Source organism: Rhinatrema bivittatum, chromosome 1 (genome assembly GCF_901001135.1).
Source record: "Rhinatrema bivittatum chromosome 1, aRhiBiv1.1, whole genome shotgun sequence".
NCBI lineage: Eukaryota > Metazoa > Chordata > Amphibia > Gymnophiona > Rhinatrematidae > Rhinatrema > Rhinatrema bivittatum.
This window is the reverse complement of record NC_042615.1, coordinates 542,254,677-542,273,908: the sequence shown is the minus strand read 5'-3', so window position 1 is coordinate 542,273,908 and position 19,232 is coordinate 542,254,677. Positions and strand designations below refer to the sequence as shown.

Here is a 19,232-nt window from a genome sequence, read left to right as displayed (position 1 = left end):
ATCACAGGCTCCGAGTAACCCCTCTTCTTCAATCTAGCCCTCTCAAGGGCCATACCGTAAGAGAGAATTGAGCCGGATCCTCGTGAAGAATGGGACCTTGATGTAGAAGGTCCCGGAGAGGAGGCAGGGGAAGGGGCTCCCCTGCCAGTAGTCTTCTCATGTCCGCGTACCAGGGTCTTCTTGGCCAGTCTGGCGCCACTAGAAGGACTAGGCCCCGGTGTCTCTGAATCTTGCGGATGACAGCGCCTGGCAGAGGCCACGGAGGAAAGGCGTACAGTAGGGTCCCTGGAGGCCATGGCTGAACCAGGGCATCGATCCCGTGTGAGCACGGGTCGCGCTTGCGGCTGAAGTATCTGGGTACTTGAGCATTGGACTTGTCCGCCAGTAAATCCATGTCCGGAAACCCCCAATGATCCACAATCATCTGGAAGGCCGTGGGTGAGAGCTGCCACTCTCCCGGATTTAGGCTTTCCCTGCTGAGGAAGTCTGCTGTGGTATTGTCCTTCCCGGCAATGTGGACGGCGGAGATGTCCTGAAGATTCACCTCTGCCCAAGTCATCAGAGGGGCGATCTCCAGCGATACCTGTCGGCTTCTGGTTCCGCCCTGACGGTTGATGTATGCCACCGTGGTGGCGTTGTCGGACATCACTCTGACTGCTCTGTTCTGCAGTCTGTGGGCAAATTGAAGGCATGCCAAGCGGACAGCCCGGGCCTCTAGACGGTTGATGTTCCACGCCAACTCTTCTCTGTTCCACCGCCCTTGTGCGGTGAGGTCTTCGAAGTGTGCGCCCCAGCCGCTCAGGCTGGCATCTGTGGTGAGCAAGATCCACGTGGGTGAGGACATCTTCGATCCCCTGCTCATGTGGTTGGACTGCAACCACCACCGTAACTGGGTCCGCACTCGGGCTGGTAGAGGTAGGTGCGTGGAGTAGGTCCGTAGACGGGGGCTCCAGCGAGAGAGCAGGGCGCGTTGTAGAGGTCTCATATGGGCCCTCGCCCAAGGCACCACTTCCAGGGTGGATGCCATGAGACCAAGAACCTGCAGATAATCCCAGGCTGTGGGTCGACTGGCTCCCATCAAATACTGGATACGCTGCTGAAGTTTCAACGTTCTCTTGGTTGTGAGACTGACCGTGTCTGCCCGGGTGTCGAACTGTACTCCCAGGTATTCCAGTGACTGGGAAGGCTGTAGGCAGCTCTTGCTGAGGTTGATAACCCAGCCCAGGCTTTCCAGAAGGGCTATCACTCTGTTGGTGGTCCGAAGGCTCTCCTCTCGAGACTTCGCCCTGATCAGCCAGTCGTCTAGGTAGGGATGGACCAGAATTCCTTCCCGCCTGAGCGCCGCCGCTACTACTACTACCACCTTGGTGAATGTCCGTGGCGACGTCGCCAACCCAAAGGGCAGAGCCCGAAACTGGAAGTGGCGGCCTAGAACCTTGAAGCGTAGGTAGTGCTGATGATCCGGATGGATCGGGATATGCAGGTATGCCTCTGACAGGTCTAATGCCGTGAGGAATTCCCCTGGCTGTACTGCGGCCTTGACGGAGCGTAGAGTTTCCATGCGAAACCTCGGGACCCGCAAGTATCGATTGACTGACTTGAGGTCCAGGACAGGCCGAAAGGTACCCCCTTTCTTGGGTACCATGAAATAGATGGAATAATGGCCAGAATTCACTTCCCAGGCAGGTACTGGGATGATGGCTTTCAAGGACAGGAGCCTCGCCAGGGTAGCTTCCAATGCTGCCTTCTTGTGTATGGGACACGAAGATTCCACAAACTTGTCCGGAGGGAGATGATGAAAGTCCAGATAATATCCCTCCCGGATAACGGCGAGAACCCACTGGTCCGATGTAATCTCGACCCATCTGGGGTAGAAGAGGGTCAACCTGCCCCCTATGGCTCCGTCCCCCAGATGAATCGGCGGATTCTCATTGGGAGGCGTGGCCGGGACCCGCGCCCGGGCCCGCTCCCCTCTTGCGCTGCTTGGTCCGAAAGGACTGATTCCTGGCCAGAGGACATGGTGCTTGGTAGCGACCCCTGTAAGGAATGAAACGCTGGGAACTCCTGCCCCTGGAGGGCCTTGGAAAGGCGCACTGGCCCCTTCGGAACCGATCTTCCGGCAATCTGGGCACTGGAGAGGTGCCCCATGCACTGGCCAGTTTATCAAGGTCGCTGCCAAATAGAAAAGAGCCCTTAAAGGGTAATCTGGTGAGGCGTGTTTTAGAAGGCGCATCAGCCGACCATCTTCGGATCCAGAGCTGCCTCCTGGCGGCTACGGAGGATGAAATCCCTTTAGCTGTTGTCCGGACCAGGTCAGATGCCGCATCTGTAAGGAACGAAAGAGCGGATTCCATGTCCGCCGCTGGAGCATTGTTTCTAACCTGTGACAAACAGGCACGCGTCACCACCGTACAGCAGGTGGCGATCCGTAAAGATAAAGCTGCCACCTCAAAGGCCTGACGCAGAATGGCGTCCAATCGCCGATCATGCGGCTCCCTGAGGGCCGTCCCCCCTTCAACCGGAATGGTAGTGCGCTTGACCACAGCGCTAATCAAGGCGTCCACCTGAGGGCACGCCAGCAGGTCCTAGATAGCCGATGCCAATGGGTACATGCTCTTCAGAGCCCGACCCCCTTTGAAGGCGGCCGCTGGCGCCGCCCATTCTAAATCGATCAGTTGTTGCGCCGCCTGTAAGAATGGAAAATGGCGGGCCGTAGGACGAAGACCTTCCAGCAGGGGGTTCTGCGCAGAGGGTACCGAAGCGCTGGGACCTGTAATATCCAATTCTGCCAGACACTGAGACACCAGGTCGGAGAGATCCTCCTTAGGGAAGAACCGCCTCATGGTTCGATATGGCTCAGTTCCTGGAGGGAGGTCCCCCTCGTCCGGGAGTTCGGACTCGTCCTGTGAGACCTCCTGGTCTGACTGATCCGGACTATCCATCGGAGGGAAGTCCCGTTCGCGATAAGGTCGTGATGGTCCAGGAACCGGATCCGCAGGAGCTGCTACTGCAGCAGCCGCCGCAGGCGCAGCCACCGCAGGAACTACAGGAACAGCAGGAACCGCAGGGCCTGGATGGGCAGCCGTTTGCATCTGTACAAAAGCATGAATTCCCTTAAAGAGATCCACCCAGGAAATGGAAGCAGCCTCTAATCGCAGGGGTACAAGCTCCCCCGGGATGCCTGATTGGTCGAGACTGCCCCCTAACTCCGGGGTAGCCCCTGGGGAACTGTCCACAAATCGTGGTTGAGACTGGTCCTGGCCCGAGGGTTGCACGGCCCCCTCACATTGGCCACACAGAGAATCTGGCTCCTCCCTGCGCGTGGCCCTAAGGTGGCATGCAGAGCAGAGGCCAAGGGCTGCAATGCCTGCTGAAGACTCTGCAGTGTTCTGATCCATTGCACAATAGGCGCGAAATGCAACGGGCGCTCACTAATAATATGCGGCAGCAATAGGCGCTTAATACAACAGGCGCTTAATAATAATATGCGGCAGTAATAGGCGCTTAAAGCAACAGGCGCTCAATAATAATATGCGGCAGCAATAGGCGCTTAATACAACAGGCGCTCAATAATAATACACGGCAGCAATAGGTGCTCAATACAACAGGCGCTCAATAATAATATGCGGCAGCAATAGGTGCTTAATACAACAGGCGCTCAATAATAATACGCGGCAGCAATAGGCGCTGAATACAACAGGCGGCCCAGACACCAGCGCAATGGTATGGAATAAGCACACAGCAATATGCAGTTAGCAATAGACCCTCAATGGCCTTCAATAAGTATTCAGCAAGAAGCGGTTAGTCATATACGCTCAATTTGCATTCAATAGGTATTCAGCAAGAAGCGGTTAGTCATATACGCTCAATTTGCATTCAATAGGTATTCAGTAATAAGCGCTCAGCAATATACTCGCAATGTGCATTCAATAAGCTTTCAGTAATAAGCGCTCAGCAATATGCTCTCAATGTGCATTCAATAAGCTGTCAGCAATAAGCGGTCAGCAATATGCTCACAATGTGCAGTCAATAAGCTTTCAGTAAGAAGCGCTCAGCAATATTCTCTCAATGTGCATTCAATAAGCTTTCAGTAATAAGCGCTCAGCAATATGCTCTCAATGTGCATTCAATAAGCTTTCAGCAATAAGCGGTCAGCAATATGCTCACAATATGCAGTCAATAAGCTTTCAGCAATAAGCGGTCAGCAATATGCTCACAATGTGCAGTCAATAAGCTTTCAGTAAGAAGCGCTCAGCAATATGCTCTCAATGTGCATGTAATAGGCTTTCAGCAACAGGCGGTCAGCAATATATATTCAATTTGTATGCAATAGGCTTCCCGCAAGAAGCGGGTGTCAACATATGCTCAATGTGCAGTCAATAGGCTTTCATCCATAAGCGGTCAGCAAGATATGCTCAGTGTGCATTCAATAAGCTGTCAGCAATAGGCGGCCAGCAATACGCGCTCAACAATACACCGAAACCAAGCCAAGGAGGAGGGAAGCTGCGCCTATTACGGGCGCAGAGTACCTGAGCAAGGCCCCACAATGGCGTCCTCCACGGCGTGCCACGCCGCCGATCCTCTGTGCTTCGGAGACCCGTAGGAAGAGAGGTACACCTTACCAGCTTCGGCGCTTCTTGGCTGGAACACAAGCGGTCTCCGGCTGCGGGGGAAGGGATCACCTCACCACCGCAATTGAGGATATGCACCCGTTACCTCGTCCACGCCGGGACCGAGGGCCTCGTAGGCTACACCCGAACGTCGTCCGGGGGCTATGTCACTGCCGCGCGTCGGCAGGACCGAGGACTTTCACCATTGGGGGAGCACGGCAATCACCCCGGGAGCTCGCTGCAGGAGGAACCCTTGGGTATCTACCGCAGGAGCGCGGGGCTCTAAGTCGAATAGACAGGAAAAACAAAGTAGAATCTAGAATGATAAGAAAAGAGAAAAATTAAAGTAGTCTTGGAAAGCACGCTCAACTAGCGTGCAGGCACTCCAAACTGCTTTGGAGACGGAAATTACTGAATAGCTACGCTTCCTGTGGGGATATATACGCCCCTGTGCTGACGTCAGATCCGTCTCCAACTGCTAGCACGCGGATACTATCCCATTTGTTCTGAGTCCATCTGGCTACACGCCAGGAAAATTAATAATTTTAAGCATAACATTTCCAATGTTCAGCTGCATGGCATTTCCAAGAAGGATGGGGATATGTGCATAGAATAATCATAATTTATTTTATTTATTATTTTTTATATACCGACATTCGATCTGAGATATCACATCGGTTTACATTCAGGTACTGTAGGTATTATCCCCAGAGGGCTTACAATCTAAGTTTTGTACCTGAGGCAATGGAGGGTAAAGTGACTTGCCCAAGGTCACAAGGAACTAATATATCTGAATATAAATGAACATGGGGAGCCTGAATATTTCTGACAACAGCCTCACTAGTTTTGGTGACTCACTGGATTATTACACAATTTGGTAAGAAAATATGGAAAGGGATATGGGTATTGGCATAAAGAATACTTTTTTTTCTAGAAAGAAAGATGCCAATACTTAGATCCTTGTGGCGGAGGGGGAAGAAAACTAGGGCAAATGCCTCACCTCCTGCAATTGGCTGCAGGGTTCAGTTCCAGTATGATCATCTCCCCTTACCATCTTCCTTCCTGCCAGTAGGAGGCATAAAAGAGTAGTGTTTTTATCTGTTGATGCTTACTCTGCTACCTTCATGACATAGGAGAAGCACCAGAAGGGAAAGAAGGTTAAATGAGGTACCATTACTGGGGTTTTTTCCTCTCTCTTCTCTCCGCTAGTGCTTTGCTTAGATTGATGGGACTCCTGCTTGGCCACTAGATGTGTATTAGTGTGAATCTATATCTTAAATGCAGACCCTTCCAGCCTGGAGAGTCCATCAGGAGTTCTTCAAATGGTGGATGTATTTTCTAAATTTCAGGATCTTCCAGCATTGGAGGGTTCATTAAGGGTTAAGAAGTCATATGCAATGTTTTCTATATGCTACTATTAGAAATCTTCCAGAAAGGTGGTTTAGAGAAAAGTTAAAGAGGTGTGTATGTAATTTACTAGAGGACAGGATAGGTATTCCCCCAAAAAGGATGGAACAAATAGGAGAGTATGAAATATGCCTCCCACAAGGCACAGAAAGTTTGAAGGCTTTCTGGCAGAGAGATTGGTGTTGGTCTAAAGATTTGATCTAGTATAGATCTGAACAATATAAAGTAAAGTAGCTGGGAGAAAGGGAGGAACTACAAGAATAAGGGTTCCTGGCCTGCCTCTCCAGTCTTTTGAAGTGTCTCTAGAAAGGAAGAGAACTCTTTCCCTTAGATATTTCAGATCTGGAGCAGTTGTCTACTAGAGGCAAGGGGAGGATTATTCTGGGTAATCTGCAAGTGTGAGTACTGTGAGCAAGAACTAGAGACTTTTGTCAACTTTCTGTGAATTACAGAACTATAAGATCTGTATTTTCGGAAAATAAGTTGGAGAAATATTAGACTGTATATTTTTTGTGACTGGACTTTCTACTGTTTTGCTGTGGACTCTATTTACTTTGTATCTGCTGAACTGCTTATTTTTTCAAAGTAAACTCTATTCTGTTTGGAACACCAACTTCTGTTTGGACTGTGTTATATTTTTGTAAAGTAATTTCTGCTCAGATTGGACCTACAGGTGGATCCTGCCCCATTCCATGGGGCCCAGAGACTTTATTTTCCCAACCCAGGTGAGTGATCCAGTGCTCTCCAGGGCTGGGAAGGTGACTCCCTGGTAAAGGAGAGCTTACATTTACATTATGATACAATTTGTACATGTGTTATCAAAATAACATAATTAAAGTAATTAAAAGGAAAAAAGAAAAAATGTGTAACAGTGCTTATAACAGTAATGAAAATTACAGCATACCGAATGGTTAATAGTTTAGACAATTACCAGATTATGGTGCTGTATCCCAGTGCCCCTGGGCACGGCATACTAGGCTGGTGCCCCAAGTCTATTTGGCCAGTGACCTGCAGAGCAGAATCCTCTGCTTCTTGCTCTGCCCAGACCCTCCCTTCCCCCAGGCAGCATTCTGAAGAGATCAGGAATGGAGAGGTGAGATGGAGTAGACAAAATAAAGCAGAGAAGAGCTACTCAGCTCTGTAATCCAGCTCCTCCCCTCCTTTTATTTCCTAGGTGTAATGGAAAAGGTGATACAAAGGGGAACCCCCCCCCCATGGACTTACGTATTGGTTTTGTAAAAAAGAATGCTTAAGGTAGCCTGAAAGTGGGGTAGCAGTAGATGTCAGCACTATGGCAAATTTTGGACATGCTTGAGATGGACGAGGTAGGAAGGAGCTGGTGTTGATTTGCGAATTAGAATTTGTATGTTTATCTACCAAGGATGGTAGAAAAGTAAAATAAGAATCTCAGCTGGGCAGGCTGGATGGGTTACTTGGTCTTTATCTGCTGTCATTTGATTTGTCACTTTGGTTCCTATTTCCTTTGGCTTGAAGTCTTTCTGCAGGGGAGGATATGAGAAGAGGAGGCACCAAGGCAGCATGGGTTCCTTGCTATGACTGAAAAGATCTTGAGTCCAGCTCACATCATTAACTGGTAGACGCCTGCTTTTTAAAAAAACAATTTATATATCTTAATTTTTGTGTACGTACATAAGCTTCAATAATGCACCAGAAAGTAGCACAGAATGAAAAGCTCAAGGATAAAGGGATGTCATATGATGTTGAAGGGAGGGAAGCTTCAAAAGTAATACAAAAAACTATTTTTTCACTGAAAGGATGGTGGATATCTGGAACAGATTTCCAAAGCCGATTATAGAAGCCAAAACAGTAGAGCAATTCAAGTATGCATGGGACAGACATAAAGCAGTAGAGGGAGGAGTAGACCACAGACCAAGTAAGAACTCTGACAACAGAGCAGGCAAGTAGAAATGCAAGTGGTCCTTTTCTGTTGACATCTCTCTCTTTATAGAAATATAAGGAAACTGGGCAAAAATCAAAAGTATAAAGTGCTTAATTGTTAAAATACAAAAAAAAAAAAAAAGAAAAAAGAAGCACTGTTGAACTTATCTAAAAACGGTTTTATTTTATTTAACTATACGAAAGTTAAAATTTTAATTTTCGTATGTATAAACACACACACATACACTCTCTCTCTGATGTTTATGGGGATTGTTCAACTATTGTCAGCTCTTTGGTCAGCTCAACTTAGCTCTCAGGAGCTTCGTAGATCTAAAAATGGAGAACTGGCAATTGAAAAAAAAAATAATGGGGTGAATCTTAAAAGTGTTGTTCACGCTAAAAAGCCCATATATGCAAGAATCTGAGCTGTGCACAAACAACTCTTATTTTAAAAGCAGAAAATTATGTTTGTATATGCACGTGCGCAAGAAAAAAAAAAAAGCGGAGTTGGGGTGAGACAGGGTGTTCTGGAGTGGAACCAAAATTTACGCATGTAAATCCAAATTTTAAATCTGGTGGCCGTAGCAACATGGCAGGCTCTTAGCTGAACAAGTTTACTTCTAATCTTGATGAGGTATAAATATAAGTTTAGGACGAAAATGACTGGGTGAGGAGTCTGGGTCAACTAGGGATAGGCAGGCTGAAGAACCAGAGAGTCTGTATGATCACGAGATGGACTGGGGAAATTGGTGGACTAACTGATAAAACTGGGAATGTACTTCACACGAGCATATTTTAAAATCCGCTTACCTGTGCACATTAAAGCTGACAGAGTCCTAAGGAATATAGGCAAATTATGTTTGCTCAAATAACCACTTTAAATTAAAAGGTCAATTTTAAAAGCACTGCTTGCACAAAAAGCAAATGTTGCTTACCTGTAACAGGTGTTCTCACAGGACAGCAGGATGTTAGTCCTCACATATGAGTGACATCACAGGATGGAGCCCAATCACGGAACACTTGTGTCAAAGTTTCCAGAACTTTGACTGGCCCCTACTGGGCATGCCCAGCAGGGCACTAACCCTGCAGCCAGCAGGGGTCCCCCTTCAGTCTTGTTACAAAGCTACAGGCAGTGCCGAAAAATATATAAGAAAACGAACCCACCACCGCAGGGTGGCGGGTGGGTTTCGTGAGGACTAACATCCTGCTGTCCTGTGAGAACACCTGTTACAGGTAAGCAACATTTGCTTTCTCACAGGACAAGCAATATGGTAGTCCTCACATATGGGTGAGTACCGAGCTGAGGATGTCTGCACATGCACCAAATGTACCCACGGACGTGCTAGAGGCACAAAGCTGCAGTGGAATTTGGGAGAGGGCATCCTGAACCCCACCGGGCAGGTGGAATGGTGTTGGTACGTCATGTCGTAAATAGGTTACGCAATACAGACTGGCCGAAGATGGAATCTTGTCTTCCGGCTTTGTCTAGGCAATAATGGGCTGTAAAAGTATGGAGAGAACTCCAGGTGGCAGCCCTGCAAATGTCAGGAAGCGGCACCGAGCGTAGGTGTGCTACTGAAGTCGCCATGGCCCTCACAGAGTGTGCTTTAACACGGTCTTGAAGTGGAATGCCCGCTTGCTGATAGCAAAAGGATATGCAGTCCGCTAGCCAGGAGGAGAGAGTCTGCTTACCCACAGGCTGTCCTAATTTGGTAGAATGGAAAGAGACAAACAACTGAGTGCTCTTCCTGTGGTCAGCTGTACGGTCTAGGTAGAAAGCTAGAGCCCGTTTACAGTCAAGGGTATGCAGAGCCTTCTCTCCTGGATTGGAATGGGGCCTGGGAAAAAAGGTAGGTAGTATGATGGATTGATTGAGATGAAACTCTGAAACTACCTTAGGTAGGAATTTAGGGTGAGTGCGGAGTACTGCCCGGTCCTGCAGAAGTTTAGTGTAAGGCGGATAGGTAACTAGTGCCTGTAACTCACTAACTATGCGAGCGGAAGTGATAGCCAAGAGGAAAATCACTTTCCATGTTAGACAGCAAAGATCGCAGGAATGAAGAGGCTCGAATGGTGGTTTCATGAGCCAACCCAAAACTAGGTTGAGGTCCCAAGAAGGGGCCGGAGGACGCAGTGGAGGCTTGAGGTGAAGCAAGCCCTTCAGAAATCATGTGACAAGAGGTTGCACTGATATAGGGACATCCCCGACACCTTTATGGAAGGCGGCTACCGCACTGACATGCATTCTGATGGAGGAAGATTTTAGACCTGACTCTGACAAGTGCCAGAGATAGTCTAGAAACTTCGGGATTGGACAGGTAAAGGAATCAAGGGCCTGAGAAGAGCACAATGACGCGAACCTGCTCCATTTGTAAGAGTAAGATTTTCTCGTGGCAGGCTTCCGTGAAGCAATCAAGACACGGGAAACTAGCTCAGAAAGGTAAAGAGGTTGAAGAATTAACCTTTCAACATCCATGCCATCAGGGACAAGGCTTGAAGATTGGGGTGGCGAAGGCACCCGTCGTTTTAGTAATCAGAAGCGGGTCTGTTCCCAAAGGAATGTGCCTGCGAATGGAGAGATCCTGAAGTATTGGAAACCACACCTGGCAGGGCCAGTGGGGAGCTATCAGGATCATAGTTCCCTTGTCCTGACGAGACCATGAGAGTCTTCGAGAGAAGTGGAAGTGGAGGGAATGCGTATGGGAGACCGGTTACCCATGATAGCGAGAACACGTCTCTTGGTGTATAATGCTGGCTGCGAGTGAGAGAGCAGAAATTTATTTATTTGTTTATTTAAGGCTTTTTCTATACCGGAGTTTAGGTAACAGGGTTACTTATCACTTCGGTTTACATTTCAAACAACTTACAGATGACATGAACTATGTCTTACAGAGAACAAGGTACAAGCAACTTGGAAAAAAACAATAATAAACAGGGTAGCAACAGTGTAAAGTGGTAGTAACATAATAAGTACATAATCAACTGTATATTGGCTTAAAGTATATAACAGGGTAGATTTAAGTGAAAGGGGATGGTTATATGGCCTAGCGCCAGCTGGATAGGGGGAAGGCAGGGAGGATAGGATTAAGGCTTTAATAAAAGGTAAGGAGTGTTAAGGGGATGCCTTGAGTGAGAGCAGTCCATGTGAGCTGCAGAGGCTGGGTAATGTTAAGAAAAGGCCTGACTGAATAACCAGGTCTTGAGCCTTTTTTTGAACGAGATGGGGCAGTGATCGAGCCTGAGGTCCGGAGGGAGCGAGTTCCATTGTTTGGGATCGGCTGTAGAGAGAGCTCTTTTTCGTAATGTTGTTTTGATGTGTGGAGCCATAAGGGTGCCTATCTGTGCTATTCTCTGAGGGCGGGAGGAGACGTGAGGTTGTAGAGGAATTCTGAGGTCCAGGGGGGTGACGTTATGTATGGCTTTGTGGATGACTGGTAATGTTTTGTAGAGGATTCTGGATTTGATTGGGAGCCAATGGAGGTTCTTTAAGATGGGAGTAATATGATCTCTTCTTTTAGATTTTGTGAGAATCCTTGCTTTTGAATTTTGAAGCATCTGAAGAGGTTTTAATGAGTTGTCTGGAAGTCCGAGTAAGAGAGAGTTACAATAATCGATTTTTGAAAATATGATTGATTGTAAAACAGACCTGAAATCGTGGAAATGGAGGAGGGGTCTTAACCTTTTTAAGACCTGGAGTTTAAAGTAGCATTCTTTTACAGTGTTGTTAATGAAACCTCTGTAATTTAGTTGGTTGTCCATGATTACCCCAAGGTTTCTGACCCGGGGGGATAAAGCTGGAAGCGTTGATAGAAGTGAATTATTTACCATGAAGTTGCCGTCTTGTGATATTAGCAGGAACTCTGTCTTGTCTGTGTTTAGAATCAGGTTGAGGTTCGAAAGATTATTGATGGAGCGAAGGCAGGAATTCCAAAAGACGAGGGTCTTGTGCAGTGAGTCAGTAATTGGTAAGAGGATTTGGACGTCATCTGCATAAACGTAATGGGTTAGCTTTAGATTGGACAAGAGCTGACATAGAGGTAACAGGTAGATGTTAAATAAAGTAGGGGATAGTGATGAGCCTTGAGGAACTCCCCGGGATGACATAAAAGGTGTGGATTCAATGCTATTGATCTTGACTTTATAGTATCTGTTCTGGAGGAATGATTTGAACCAGCTTAAAGCTGTGTTTTTTATGCCTATCTCAGTTAATTGGTGTATAAGGATCTCGTGGTTCACTGTGTCGAATGCAGCCGTTAAGTCAAGTAGAATGATCAGACAAGGTTGTTTGTTTTCTAGGTTCAGTAGGATGTTATCTGACAGTGATAGCAGAAGAGATTCTGTGTTTCGAGATTTACGGAATCCCTATTGCGCCGGGGAGAGGATGTTGTTGTTGTCCAGGTACTCGGCGAGTTGTTTATTGACAATTCTTTCCAGAATTTTGGTGATGATTGGGAGATTAGCGATCGGGCGAAAATTTGCTGGATTGTCGGTGGAGAGATTGGGTTTTTTTAATAAGGGTTTTAAAATGGCGAGTTTGAGGGGGTCCGGGACTAGGCCCTGAGATAGGGAGGCGTTAATGATCTGAGAGATAGGCTTTGCGACATCTTTAGCAGATGCTATGAGGAGATTGGAAGGAATCGCATCTAGAGGATGTGAAGCTGGTTTGAGTTTTTTTTAGTACATTTTCTATCTCTAAGGTGGAGGTAAGGTCGAAATCCTCCATGCTGGCCGTCTGGAGTGGGTATGTATCGGGTTGTTGAGTGGGTATCGAGTGGAGTGGAGTCGATACGTTGTTTAGCTGGGGAGAGGCAAGAGCTTTATTGTTTAATAGCGGAGCCAGTAAATTTGATATTTTGTTCTCGAAATATGTGGCTAGTTCAAAAGCTTTGTTAGCTGCTTTGTCATCTGGAATGGTTGGGGCAGGTGGTTTAGTGAGAGAAGAAACCAAAGAGAAAAGGGCTTTTGGGTCGAAGATGAAGTGGTGGATTTTTTGTGCATAGAAATCTCGTTTTGTCTGAAGCGTGGCAAGTCTATATTGGTGCATGTTAGATTTAAAGGCTGAGAGGTTGGAGGTAGAAGGGTTTTTGCGCCAATTCTGTTCCGTTTTTCTGAGTTTGCGCTTTAATGTTCTTAGCTCTTGAATGTACCAGGGCTTTTTTTTATCCTTGTTGGATTAGATTGCTTTGGTTATGAGAGGGCAGGTTAAGTCAGCCACTTTGTTAGTAATTTTGGTCCAAGAGGATAAAGCCGTGTCTACATCCGTCAGGTCGAGTTGGATTTAGTTCCAGGGATAGGTGAGAGATGAGTGTTTCTTGGTTGCATAGCTTCCTGAGTTTGATTGTGGATTTCTGATTAGCCATAGGAGTTGGTAATTGGTTTATCAGGGAAGTGGAGATCAGCTTGTGGTCAGACCAGGGAATTGGGAGGCAGACTATGCTCGAAGCTAAGGTGAGGCCTTGGTTAATAAAAATAAGATCCAGAGTATGTCCTGCTTTATGGGTAGGTTTGTTTATGAGTTGTTTGAATCCCATACAGTAGAGAATATTGAGGAAAGATTCACAGTTGGGGGTGCGAGGGGTGGTATCCACATGCAGGTTGAAGTCTCCTAGCAATTTTGCCTACTTTGCGATTCTGGGGTGATGCAAAGAGGTCTATTTGAGGATAACCTCATTTTTAGAAGATTGTGTTCGCTACTGAGGGGTTTAGAGACCTTTCGTGCGGTTGGAAGGTGCGACTCTACTTGTCTGCCAACACATTGTCCATTCCCGGCAAGTAGGTGGCCCTGAGGTACATCAAGTGGGAGAGGACCTCTGCCTATATCCGTGCAGCTTCCTGACACAGAATGTAGGAGCCTGTTCCTCCCTGCTTGTTGATGTACCACATGGCCACCTGGTTGTCCATCTGGATCAGGATGACTTGATTGGATAGGCGATCCTGAAATACTCTGAGAGCATATCGGATTGCTCGCAGCTCGAGGAAATTTATCTGGTGTTTGGCTTCCACTGGAGACCAAGAACCTTGTGTCTGAAGATCAGCCACATGGGCTCCCCATCCGAAGTTGAAAGCATCGCTGGTGAGAATTATTTGAGGGTCTGACGCCTGAAAGGGCAAGCCCTGTAGAAGATTGGTCTGATTTGTCCACCAGGCGAGAGAGAGACGGAGTGAGTTGGTTACATGGACAATGGTCAACAGGGGCTGAAGGGATTGAGTCCATTGCGACCTTAGAGTCCACTGCATGACTCTCATGGCCAAGCGGGCCATTGGGGTAACCTGAACTGAGGACGGCATGTGTCCCAGGAGGAAGAGAAAATGATGTGCAGTCGTTGAATGTTGAGACTGCAGCTGATGCGCCAGAGACACGAGAATGAGAGCTCATTGTCGAGGCAGGAAAGCCTTTGCCTGTAAGGTGTCCAAGTCTGCCCCAATGAATGATAAGGTTTGAGATGGGACTAAGCAGGATTTGTCGTAATTGACGAGAAATCCGAGTGAAATTAGAGCGTTTAAGGTGAGATGTAGGGACGACAGAGCGGTTTGCTGAGTCGGAGCCCTGATTAACCAATTGTCCAGATAGAGGTAGATGAGTCCTGAGGAAGGCTGCAACCATGACGAGGCATTTTGTGAAGACTCGTGGTGCAGATGCGAGGCCGAATGAAAGCACTTGGTACTGATAGTGCTTGGGGCTTACGAGAAACCTCAGGTAATTGCGATGAGATGGAGTTATCGCAATATGAGTGTATGTGTCCTGGAGGTCTAGAGAGCAGAGCCAGTCTCTTATTTGTAGAAGAGGAAGAAGTGAGCCCAAGGTTACCAGAACTTTTCTCTCTGGAGGTACTTGTTTAGGGCTCGTAGATCCAGAATTGGACGAACATCTCCCGAGCTTTTGGGGATTAGAAAGTACCGGGCATAGAACCCGAGGCCTTGCTGAGGGGATGGTACTGGTTCTATTGCTCTGGACTGGAGACGACCTGTTCCAGGAGCAATGAATGGTCGGATGTTTTCCACGTCCTTAGAGGTGGGGAATCCGGTGGGATAGAGAGAAAATTGAGATGATATCCTTGAGCAATTATCGCTAGGACCTACTGGTCTGAGGTGATTAAGTGCCACCTGTTCACTGGTATGTGGGGTAACAGAAGCTGGCTGCTGCCCTCTATGCGAAAGTCAAAAGCCAGAAGCAGGGCCCAGCTGGGGGGTTGTTGGTGGCTTTTGTTTCCGGGTCTGACGAGACTGTGTTTTTTTAAATGGTCTCGTAGAACGGGATCTAGTTGGTGGTGGGTAGGACTTCTTCGGATGGAAGAAAGACTTTTTAGAGTCCTTCCGGAAGGGCTGTTAGGAAGAGTAATCCGAAGTTATCAGAGAGAGCTGTCTTAGGGTCTCGTGATGGTCTTTTAATTCAGCCACTGTCTTTTGAAACTGCTCTCCAAATAGATTGTCTCCGACACAGGGGAGGTCGGACAATCTGTCCTGGACTTCAGGGCGAAGGTCTGAAGATTTGAGCCAGGCCCATCATCTTGCTGAAATAGCAGCTGCAGATACCCTGGTTGCAGTGTCAAAGATGTCATAAGATGATCTGATCTCATGTTTGCCTGCCTCAAAACCCTTAAGTAGGGTTTGTAGCTGTTCTTGAAGTGGCTGAGGCATGGAGTCTGTCAGGTCTTGTATCTGATTAAAGATGACCCTATTATATTGGATCATATAAAGTTGGTAAGCGGCTATTTGAGAGATGAGCACTGATCCTTGGAAGACTCGGCGACCAATGGCATCTAGAAACGTCTGATCCTTTCCAGGGGGAAAGGAAGTATGAGGTTTTGATCTTTTTGCTCTCTTCTGTGCAGATTCAACTACCACAGATTGGTGATCCAATTGAGGTTTTTGAAAACCTGGAGCTGACTGCACCAAATAGGTAGTGTCAGGTTTTCTGTGGACTGGTGCAATGGAGCCTGGATGTTCCTAGTTCTTCTGGAGGAGGTCCAGAAGAACTTGGCGGACAGGGATGGAGGTTATTTCCTTGGGAGCATCAAGGAATTGGAGCAACTCCATCATCTGATGTCTATCATCCTGTTCAGTCTGTAATTGGAAGGGAACCAGTTCAGACATTTCCTTCACAAAATTTATGAAAGAAAGGTCCTCTGGAGGAGAACACTTTCTACTCTCAGTGGATGAAGGTGGTGATAGCAAGTCATCAGTGTCTGGTAACGAGCCATCAGTCCAGGTATCATAAGGATCAGCACTTATCCCTCTAGGAACTAGAGGGGGACGGGGTGGTTGGATGCCTGAAGGTCCCGGTCTAGGCTCCAAAGGAATCGAAGGAATTACCGGAGGCACCGATGAAGGCATCGAAGGTCTTGGCGCAAGCATCGAGGGCATCGATGGATGGCTTGATGGCGCTGATGGATGTATCGGCACCGATGGAATCGGCATCTATGGCTGTATCGTTCTCGATGGCTGAGGCAGAACTCCCGATGGAGGTATGTGGAACCGTGTTTCTCCTCCCGATGACATAGCAAGCGGGGAGGGCACCGGAGCCATCGGTGACCCGAGGTCCATCGGTGGAAAAGCAGCGATAAGCGCTTCCATCCAGGTCAGCAGCAGTGCCAATGCTGCCGGAATTGGGTCGGTGGTAGGTTCCACTATCGCCTTGTTGATGGCCTCCTGAACCATCCGGTCCAGTTCTTCTCGGAGACCTGGAGCAAGCAGCCCCGGCTCTAGAACAGAAGGAGGCAGAGGCATAGCTGGAGGGACCACCGTTACTGGCGGAGTCACGGCTCCCGATGCCCCATCAGGGGAGGGTTGCCACAGTGACCCGGTCGCCGAAAAGGTCGGTGCCTTTTCTGGACGGGGTTTCTTCGACTGCGGCTCGGACGATGGCGAGGTAGATGATTTTGCTCCCTCGATGGTCTGAGTCTTTCGGTGCCGATGGCAATGTTTCTCCCTATGATTCCCTCGGTCTTGAGGGGGAGTAGAGAGTGTCAAAGGCTGAGAAGTCGGCAATGCCGGGTGATCACCGGCCAGGGTTCGATGCTGGCGCGAAGTTGACGGTGCTGGTTCGAAAGACGTCGATGCAATGGACGGAGTCGGGGTTTGAGCATGGAAGAGAAGTTCCATCTTCTCCATTCTGGCCTTGCGACCTTTTGGTGTCATTAGGGCACATTTGGTGCAGGTCAAGACATCGTGCTCTCGTCCAAGACACATTACACAGAATTTATGGGGGTCTGTAATGGACATGGTATGAGTACAGTCTGGGCACCGACGGAACCCCGACGCCATGGCCATAGAAAAAATCGAGCCGCGGTACGGTCGACGGCCAGTAGGCCGCGAGGACCAAACTCAACTGTAATCGACGGAAAACGGATAAAAACTTACCGGAATACCGCGGCTTGAAAAAAGTTAACGGGGGGACTCCTGTGGAGCAAATTAACTTTAAATAATTCCATGAGGAAAATTCCTGTCAAGAATCTCTACAGAGCTCCTTAATCGCAAGGCTACTGCTGCGCGGAAAAAAGAAGACTGAAGGGGGACCCCTGTTGGCTGCAGGGTTAGTGCCATGCTGGGCATGCCCAGTAGGGGCCAGTCAAAGTTCTGGAAACTTTGACAGAAGTGTTCCGTGATTGGGCTCCATCCTGTGATGTCACCCATATGTGAGGACTACCATCCTGCTTGTCCTGTGAGAACAGCCAATACTCCCCCTCCCCCTTACAAACAATCCCCAGAGGGTGATTCCTTCAACACTGCTGCATTAAAAGGCCTGAGGCATGGTCTTACTTAGATATTGTTTCCCTTTGTTTTATGATTTGAAATATTATCACACATACCTATTTAAATACTGACTTGCAGATGTCACCATTTTGATTCTCACATTAATGCTACAGTCCAGATTCATGCAGTTTGATTGGTCCTGTTTCACAGTGGATAGAAGCTTTTCCTTGTGTTAAAGAAACAGCTGCAACCATGGTGTCAGCTCTTGTTACTCATTTGATTCCATGCTTTGGTATACCTGAAAAATAGTGACTGAATATGGTTCTCATTCCCTGTAACGCTTTAGTTTCAGGGATTATTAAAGCTCTTTGTATTACACACAACCGTGTTAGCGTTTACCGCCCAAGCAGTAATGGTATTGTTGAACGTTGTAATGTACTATTAAAGACCAAACTCAGATAACTTATGATTTCATCTAATTTGAATTGGTTACAGGTTTTACCTTCAGCTTTAATGATTCTGAGGAATTGTCCCCTAAGTGCACTTCAGCTTACTCCATTTGAGTTGTGCACAGGAAGAAATATGAAGATTTATGACCTTGATATCCGATGCCATGGCTCTAGAAAAAAATCGAGCCACGGTACGGTCGACAGCCAGTAGGCTGCGAGGGCCAAACTCGATGGTAATCGACGGAAAACGTATAGAAACTTACCGGAGTACCGCGGCTTGAAAAAAGTTAACGGCGGGGGGGGGGGGAGGGGGGGACGACGACACGAGACACCTGTGGGGCAAATTAACTTTTAATAATTCCATGAGGAAAATTCCTGTCAGGAATCTCTACAGAGCTCCTTAACCGCGAGGCTACTGCTGTGCGGAAAAAAGAAGACTGAAGGGGGACCCCTGCTGGCTGCAGGGTTAGTGCCATTCTGAGCATGCCCAGTAGGGGCCAGTCAAAGTTCTGGAAACTTTGACAGAAGTGTTCCGAGATTGGGCTCCATCCTGTGATGCCACCCATACGTGAGAACTACCATCCTGCTTGTCCTGTGAGAATGCTGATTAACCTGGCCCTCAGGAAGAGAGAAGTGCTCAATGACGGGTAACAGGTTCGAGATAGTGGATCAGTGCCTTAGTCCCTATCTGACCAACCGATCCTAAGACAGGGGCTTCTCACCTGGGATATGTATAGTGACGAGAGTATATGGTGAAACCTCTGAGTGCGTTGCACATGAGGTTTCAAGAGGGGAATGAGGAATCTTAATATTAATTTTTAGAAAATTCTAGATGTAGTCACTTAGTGTCCTCCTTTTATGTGCCAGACAATATGCATAGGCCAAGCACTATGATAGGCATGTGCTCAGGAAATGTAGTGATCAGCAGAAAAAACAATATAAAGATATGGCAGAAACAAAGGACAAATTGACTGAGATCTGTTTTTGCTACATTTGGGCAGCAAAGCAGGTAGATCTCCGTCCCTCAGAAACCTGTGTGTCTTGTTTCTTTCTGAGCTGCTTCTTTATTCCTCCTGTGAATAAAGTTTGTTTTTCTTTCGCTAAAGACTGCCTGGATTGTTTATATAAGACGAATTAACATTTTAAGCTCCATGAATAAAGTAAAGGATAAGTG

General features: G+C 47.6%; 1 protein-coding gene across 4 annotated transcripts in view; it reads right to left on the bottom strand.

Annotated features, from left to right (window-relative positions):
• The window catches only part of LOC115098500 (thioredoxin H-type-like), a 159,600-nt gene that overhangs the window by 40,617 nt on the left and 99,751 nt on the right, over positions 1-19,232 (bottom strand). The window lies entirely within an intron of this gene.